At 48.4% G+C, this 7,500-nt stretch overlaps 1 protein-coding gene across 10 annotated transcripts in view; it reads left to right on the top strand.

Moving 5' to 3' along the window:
* LOC126579059 (uncharacterized) overlaps positions 1-7,500 on the top strand; it is a 64,802-nt gene that overhangs the window by 20,867 nt on the left and 36,435 nt on the right. For 3 of the 10 annotated variants that reach the window (XM_050242303.1, XM_050242302.1, XM_050242292.1), the window contains exons 1-2: positions 2,674-2,898; positions 3,440-3,678. The exons of 1 other annotated variant lie outside the window; for it this stretch is intronic. The gene's annotated coding sequence lies outside the window, so the exon portion shown is untranslated. 6 more of the 10 variants (XM_050242296.1, XM_050242297.1, XM_050242293.1 and 3 more) reach the window with 6 other exon arrangements.

The following is a 7,500-nucleotide window of genomic DNA, read 5'->3' as shown; positions in this document are numbered from 1 at the left end:
GGTTCACCCGTTAAGATCGTCCTCCCTCCAATCTTGTCCAGTCACCATCAGTCCGTCGAAGCTCGCTAATCAAAAGTAAAACCAACCCTTAAAAACGTCGTGCTAAATGGGTGGAAGATAAGGTTTTTGTATTCTTCTCTTTCCTCATGAGTGCCCAAGTCAGGGTGAAAAACGAAGCATGGCTGAAAGTAGAATGCTCGCAGATAGCAGCCTGCTCCTAGAGCTGGAAGTGGACAGTGGATCTGTGTTCCATTAAATATTTATGAGCGAAGTTGAAGTACATAAATTAAGCGCCAATGTTACACAGCGCACTAGGAATGCTGCTTCATTTTGCAGACGCTTCATAGGTGCGTCTGTAGCGTTCGCTCCATGCTGCTTGGTTGCTTGTGCGTTCGTGCAACTTCAGATACTTAGTTCAGGCGAATGTTTTTTCTGCAAACCGTCCATTAAATGAGAACCCCAAAACAGTTATCGCACTTTGACCACCAACGTACAGCCCGTAGGTCCAGTGGAAACTATACATCATCCACTTGCTCAAAGAAAGAAGATGTGAACAGTCGAAATATCGATTTTACATCCCGTCCCTGGCTTTTAAAACCATGCATATTTTGAAAGGGCCCAGTAAAGGTTGGACGTGTAAGATATATTTTGCTCAATCTTTGTCGATTGCACTACTCTTGTTCACTTTGGAGTATGCCCGTTTCCAAGCGAGTATTCGTCATCCTGGGGAGCGAGGAGATAAACACATTACGGTCAGTGGGTTAAGGTGAACGGGTGCTATGAAATTTTATTTTCAAGTGGCATACCCTGAAGGAAGCAATGCCACCGAGCCGGCAAAAATAATTACTTAGCTGCTTCTTTATAAACGGTACACCACTTTGCTCTTTCTTAATATTTGATAACGATAACGTTTTGCACCGACATATGGAGATCACGGATCAAGAGCAAGAGTGTAATATTAGTCCTTTCCATTTTTATTATGGCCAAGGGAGAGCTTCAACAATGATGCAATGATGCTTCCAATGGAACAGCATGATCGTATGCAAGCAAAACATGATCAAACTTCTCATGGCCTTCGATTCATGAATTGAATTGCGATTATGGGGTGTTTTCAGCACATTAAATGCAACACTTCAATTCAATCTACGCGATCCACTCTTCGCCATTTCCCTTTACTTTCCGTCAGCACAAAACTTGCCGGTCGAACCGGTCAGACATGGCTAGTTGCTGCATAAACGACCGGGCACCACCTCCGGTGAGTAACGCCGCGAAGATCGCGATCACGATCACGATCACGAGTAGCACACCACGACCAACGCACAATGCACACAATCCTTCCAGCATCCAGCGCTGCGAGGCCAAACCAGCACCCCGAGGTTACTGCACTGATGTTCCTTGAAACATGCTGCACGAAGCATCTTCTGCGGCAATGTGGGAGAGCAAGTGATCGACGTTCCTTGCCAGAATGCAAGAAAGTTGACAATGGGTGGTGGATTTGCCTTTTGTAATGTTGTAAAATCGAACATTCAGTTTGTTGCCAGAGAGCAGTTTCCATTGAGTTGGCCTGTTGCTAAGGAATGATCAAGAACTGTGTTGCTTAGGAACGATCAAGCACCGCGTAGACACTGTAAAAGTATCAATCCATGTTGCTCGGAAGCTACGATGAGTGATATCAATGACCTCTTCATCGATTCGGGGTCAGGAATAAAACCCTTGCCTGCATAAAGAAATTCCTCTGCAGCAACCTCTATAACCCAGCCCCAGAACATATCTCTAGCACCTCGCGAGAACCAAGCCTTCTTGGTATTCTGGATGCATCGCGAGCCGCGCACGATGGCAGGCCTCACGGGGAAGCTGAGGAATTGTCCATCGACAGCGATCTCGATTCGACACACTCTCCGAACTCTCCGAACTTTGTTCTAATCGGCCCTGCTGCCTGGCCTCTCTTCCTTCTCATTCGCAGCTCCCCTGCTCATGATTTTATGTTTTATGTTACTGTTTCTAGTTGGGCTCGATGTTCTAGGCCCGAATCATTGTTTCTTCAACTTCGATTTTGAGAATAACTGACGCCATTTAAGTACCTTCTACTACAACAGTTCTGAGGTGTTTAAGTACAAAGACTTCTCTTGTACAGAAGAATATTCAAAATTTAGTAAACTAGTCGTATGGGCAGATGATTCCCGATCTTAAATCTGAAGTTAGTGCCAGCAACATAAACGATGGGATGAGATGAGAGAACAAAAAATGATGCTCAATGGTACCAGGCCGCGAATCACATGGCAAGGGTCAGGAATAAAAGGTGCAAAAGGAAGAGCGGGGGGACACGCACACTTTCATTCATCTCTCTTTCTCTCGCTCTCTCTCTCTCGGGCTCTCGCAAGATTCGATCGAGAGAGTTTCGGCGCGTAAGGGAGCTATCTACTGTACAGGGCATTATTTTAAAAATCTATTTGTGTCGAATTACGACATATTTTCTTTCTTTTAAGAAAATACTTATTAACAGTGTGATGAAATGCAAGAGTCGATTTAAATGCAACTTGAGTCGACTTGACTCTCACAATATTATTCGCATTTTTAACTAAAAATTTACTGCCACAGGTCGTTAACTCCCTTGCTTTGAAGTCGTCGAACGCAATCGTTCGTCCGCTCGCTCTCATTTTTGAATCAACCGTTGAGCGGACAAGAACGTGCCCGTACGGTCCCTCGTATTTTTGTGCGTTCCCCGTGTGTGTTTGTGTATGTGTGCATAGGTGCGTGTTTCAAAACCGGCGGTCGAGGTGAAAATCATTCCAACGCGAGTCCTGGCCTAGCATAAACGCCCGCTTATGCTGGTTTGTTATTTGCACGCCTGTTCCATCCGCTTCCGGTCCAGAGTCCCGGTGAATCAGCTAAGAAAAGGTGGGCAGAAAGTGAGCGGAAAATACGGAGCCGACGATTTTACCGGCGTACGGCGGCGCATCCGCTCTGTTGTGTATCATCACCACCACCACCGTTTGCATAAGGGTCTGCGCGTGTGTTTGCTCTTCGGTGTGGTGTGTGCCTAGTGTTTGCGTGCTTATGTTTGCGTCTACGGAACAAACGGCACGGATTATTACAGATGCTCGTCCGTAACACTGGGGGCAACGTTGTGAATACGGAAGCCGGAGCTGGCCGGTGCTGGAGAAGTGATTTTACTGAAAAGTGCATAGTTTTCCACCCACCAAACCCCACCGCACACCATACGGTGCCATCCAAATTGACGGAATCACCGATCGACGTGAAAGGTGATCTCTGCTGCACGTGGATCACTCCTGTTGCCACCCGTCTCCGGGTCATCGTTTCCAATTGGTGCCTCTCTAGGTGCGCGTGGTTCCCCCTCGGGGGACTGTCTCGTTCTCGAATCTTTCTTGGCAAACTTGCAAGATAGAAATTCATTAATAAAAAGTTACATCCCTTGCAGCAGCTGTTCCGTGCGGTGGACGACACGGCCGCGAGTTGATGTGAAGTGTTTGTGTGGATGTTTGTGAGTCAAAGGTGAAGCCGTTTGTTTTCGTTGTTTCGTTGAATCTTTGCGTAGCCTACTAGCAAAAAAAAACGGGAACACAACGATTCATGGCCGAAAAGCCAAGTTCACTAAGTCGTCTGCCGAGGTAGTTGCGGGAAGAATTCCCGCCTGCTGCTAGGTGTTTCACTTTAAAGGTAAGCTTTGGCACCTTGCCAATACACAGTGACGATCCAGCTGCCACGAAATAATCTAAACTCTTATTCCGGATCCCTGGAGAGGGGTTCTCTTGGGTACGACAGACGACATGGAAATTCGTTTTGATTGTAGTAGGCACTACGCCGAATTCACCGATTTGCCTCGTCAGCGAATCAAGGAATTAGAGAGCCCCCATCCGGTTTCAGGCAAAACATTTCAATTAAAAAAGCCCTTCCAACTCCATCAACTGAACTGGAGCAGATTTCAATTAATCCACCGACATCGTCCCTTTTTTGGTTGGTTCCAAGTGCTTCTCGGAAAGTCGCCTGGTTTCACACTCGTTTGTTGCCCACTTATCGGCCTGTCCAGACGACTCATACCCCTCCCCTCTCTGCCGACACTCTGCTGGAGGTTGTCGCGAAATTTTGTGTTCCACTTCCCCTGCCCCTTATGTGCCCTGGTCGTCTGATTTGCAAGGTATGAGATTTGCATAACTCGCGGTACTACATTGCCTGTGAGCAATAAAGGGGCCCGTCTACCCTTTCGTTTCGATATCTGCGGGGGGCCAGGCGCGGGGTGGTCGTGAAAAAACGGGCTGCCTCAACTGAAGGCGATCAACTGCTGTAGTCACAGGGACAGAAGCAGAAGCAGGAGGGACGGTTATCCGCCCGGCGCAATTCGCTTGTCGTCCTTTCCATCTCAACTTTCAGAGCGGGCCTCTCCGTTGATTGCAAGTAAACGATTTCAGCAGTAAGAGGATTTTGGAAAACAAAAATGCTGCTCTGCAATGGACGATGCTGTTCATTGAAAGCTGGCTGCAAGTCCAATCCAAATGGCAAAAGGGGCCATAGCCCTATGGCATCTGTCGGTTATGACGCCGAAGACGAGACGCGACCTCCACCATCATAAACGTATTAATCCATTTGGACCACCAGAGCCACGAATGCCACGACGAATGTCTGTGACGGAATCAAATGCCGCATTGTCCTGGGCTTGCATTGGTTCAAAACATTCCACATCCTGTGTCGGCCTTTTTTTCTGTAATTCTGCTGCCTCCAACCATCCGCACGGAGACGACGAACGATGCCTTTCCAGGGCCTTCAGGCCAAAGACATTAGAGAGATAAAATCCTGCCCGTTCACCAGAATTCGGAGTGCATCAAGTGGTGGGTGCCATGTGGATGAAGCAACAAAGAACCTCTCTTCCTCCACACACTAGATGATGTCCCGTGTGTCCATCGGTACAGGAAAATAAAAGGGGGATGAGAAAGATGTCTCGATGAAATGTTGGATGGAATCGTTGCTCGCCAGAGGGACTAAAAGTTTGGGGCTCTCGTACCATCGTTCCCGTATGAATCTCGCTGTTTGGTCGATGACCTTTACATCAATCGCGAGATGCGTCGAAATCATCGTCTCGCCGCCGAACCAGACAGTCAATCATGATCGACGATCGACCCAGCTGTACCACAGCGCATGCTAATGGTCGCGCTGGTCGCAGCTACTGCAGCTGCGCCATTGCAGTCAGCAGATTGGTTCGGTAGTTCTCAGTGAGCACACAGAACCACACTGCTCAGCGCCATTGAATCGTTTCATCGGTTTGTGGCGCAGCATGGTGGCAACGGGATGATTAATTAAAATGCGCGCGTTGCAATGGGCACCAGCGCCGCCGCCTTCGTCGTCGCGCACATATGACACGCTAGTTGCGCCACCGTCGTGCTGTTTTCGACGCGTTATAGCAGGCGGTGGTGCCAGCTTAGCGAATGTCCCCTTTCGGCCACTGCTCCGCGTCACGGTCCGTTTCAGCGACTTGCTGACTAATATTTCCGCCCAGCCCGTGTGCTGTTCGTTCCCTCGCCACCTATTCCAATCCGAAAGAATGGTTCAAGGTACCCTCTAGCCAGCCAGCCAGTAGCGATCACGAACGATCATGCCATCATGGTTGTTGGCATGGTGAACAGCAAGCCATGACATGAGCGAGCAAGCGCGCTGTTTGGCTGCGTATAGAACTTTCGATGCGTGTGCGTAACGGGACACTCCATGGCGCAAACCCTGAAGGCGTCGGCCCGAAGACGTCATCCTGCCTGGCCCCGGATGGCCCCGGATCGTTACTTGCCTTGCGGTGGGGTGTCCCTGTGCGCTAAACGCAGCCGGCATCGCGCCGGTATCGCAATTTATTTTTAGTTTGCACCAGCCAAAGCGCCACATCACCGGGGAACGACGAACCGACGAAGCAGTTGCGTTGGTAGAACGTCTTGCCTTTACCCTGACTCTACAAGACACAAGACGGCCATGAGGGCGGCAAGTGACCATGGGATGGGACGAGTGGTTTTGAAACTCCATGGACAATGAACACATTCGCGTGGTGACGACTTCCCGCATAACTTCGAAGCGCAGCGGTGGCATAAATCATACCAAACGCCGCCACCCAACTCCGTTACCCTTTTACGCGATGCGTTCCGCCGGTTCTGGCAGATGGTTCTTCAATAACTGTTTGCTCGGACGGTCACCACAGATTGCATGGCTCACTAAACCCCGAGACGCACGTTCAATGATGGTTCGGTATCGGCTCCAGCACTCTTTTTTATCATGTGGTCGTCAGCAGTACCGGACCTTCGGTTACCAACACTTATTGGTAATTTTTAATGGTAGAACCTTTTCCGATGTTTATCAGTTCCGAAATGATGTCACTGTGCTCTTGTCCAGCATTGTACAAAGATAAGCTACATTTGGGAATGGGAGGTATGTTATCGAACCGAAAACGATACCGGAGGTAGAGTCACTGCTTCAACATTCATCAACAAACGGGATCATTTACTTGTAAAATATTTTATATCATGCGCTTTTGGAACTAAATGTTTTTTTTTCGTGTGGTGTCAACAGAGTTTTTTAGTTTGTTTGTTAAACCAATTCCACTGCCTCAGACAGATCGGAAATGCTGACATCGAGGGATACGTGTCAGCGTATTTATATGAGTGCATTTGAATGTGTTCCTCGAGGCTTCCAGCGACCGGCGCCGTTAAAGTCATAAACACATTCGACTAGTCGCTCATATTCGGCCGTCATAAACTCGCACTTTGCTGATGCTACTGATGAAGGTGGTGCTACACTCTCCTTCTTTCTCTCTATCACGGACTGTTCCATCCTCCATCAAACTTGAAATACTTGGGAACCAGATACGATCTGAAATAATCACACACAACGACACCATAGGATGCGAAATACTAGAGCTCTCCAGTCACTCTTGTCATGTTTTGACATGAAAGCTATCCTATAATGGCATGAGATCAAGAGCAGCGATTATTATTATACTTAGCGGGCCCCCCTTATATCCGGATCTCAAGAACCAGAAATGATTATGGTGACACCCATTTCGATTATTAGTATTGCCACTTTCGTGAAACGCTCTATGAGACGTGGTGCGTGGAGCTGGATACGAAATTGGTTCTACGATTGGGTCCGAGTCGCCCACCCAAAATATACTGGCATCATCCGGGTGGGGATCCATATTCCCAATGATCTTTATGATCTTCTAACGTTGTGGGGTCGTGATAGTGGCCCTGTGCCTACCAGATTTCGTAACGGTGGCATGAATGATTCATTTCCAATATGTGCTGCCTTAACATTGTTGACACAGGCCAAAGTGGGTTGACTGTTTTGGCCTTTCTCTCCAGCTGAAGCGAATGCTGTCAGTGAAGTGTGGTGCTAAGAGATTCTTACCCTTCCATTCCAGGCCAGTGCCTTTCGCGCTCGTTGATGTTCTGGAAAGGCGGAACCGCGACTTAAATCGGTTGCTGCTCGCCACTTTGATCCACTGCGCTGGCG

Source organism: Anopheles aquasalis, chromosome 3 (assembly GCF_943734665.1).
Source record: "Anopheles aquasalis chromosome 3, idAnoAquaMG_Q_19, whole genome shotgun sequence".
Lineage (NCBI taxonomy): Eukaryota > Metazoa > Arthropoda > Insecta > Diptera > Culicidae > Anopheles > Anopheles aquasalis.
This window is presented reverse-complemented; position numbering and strand designations above follow the sequence as displayed.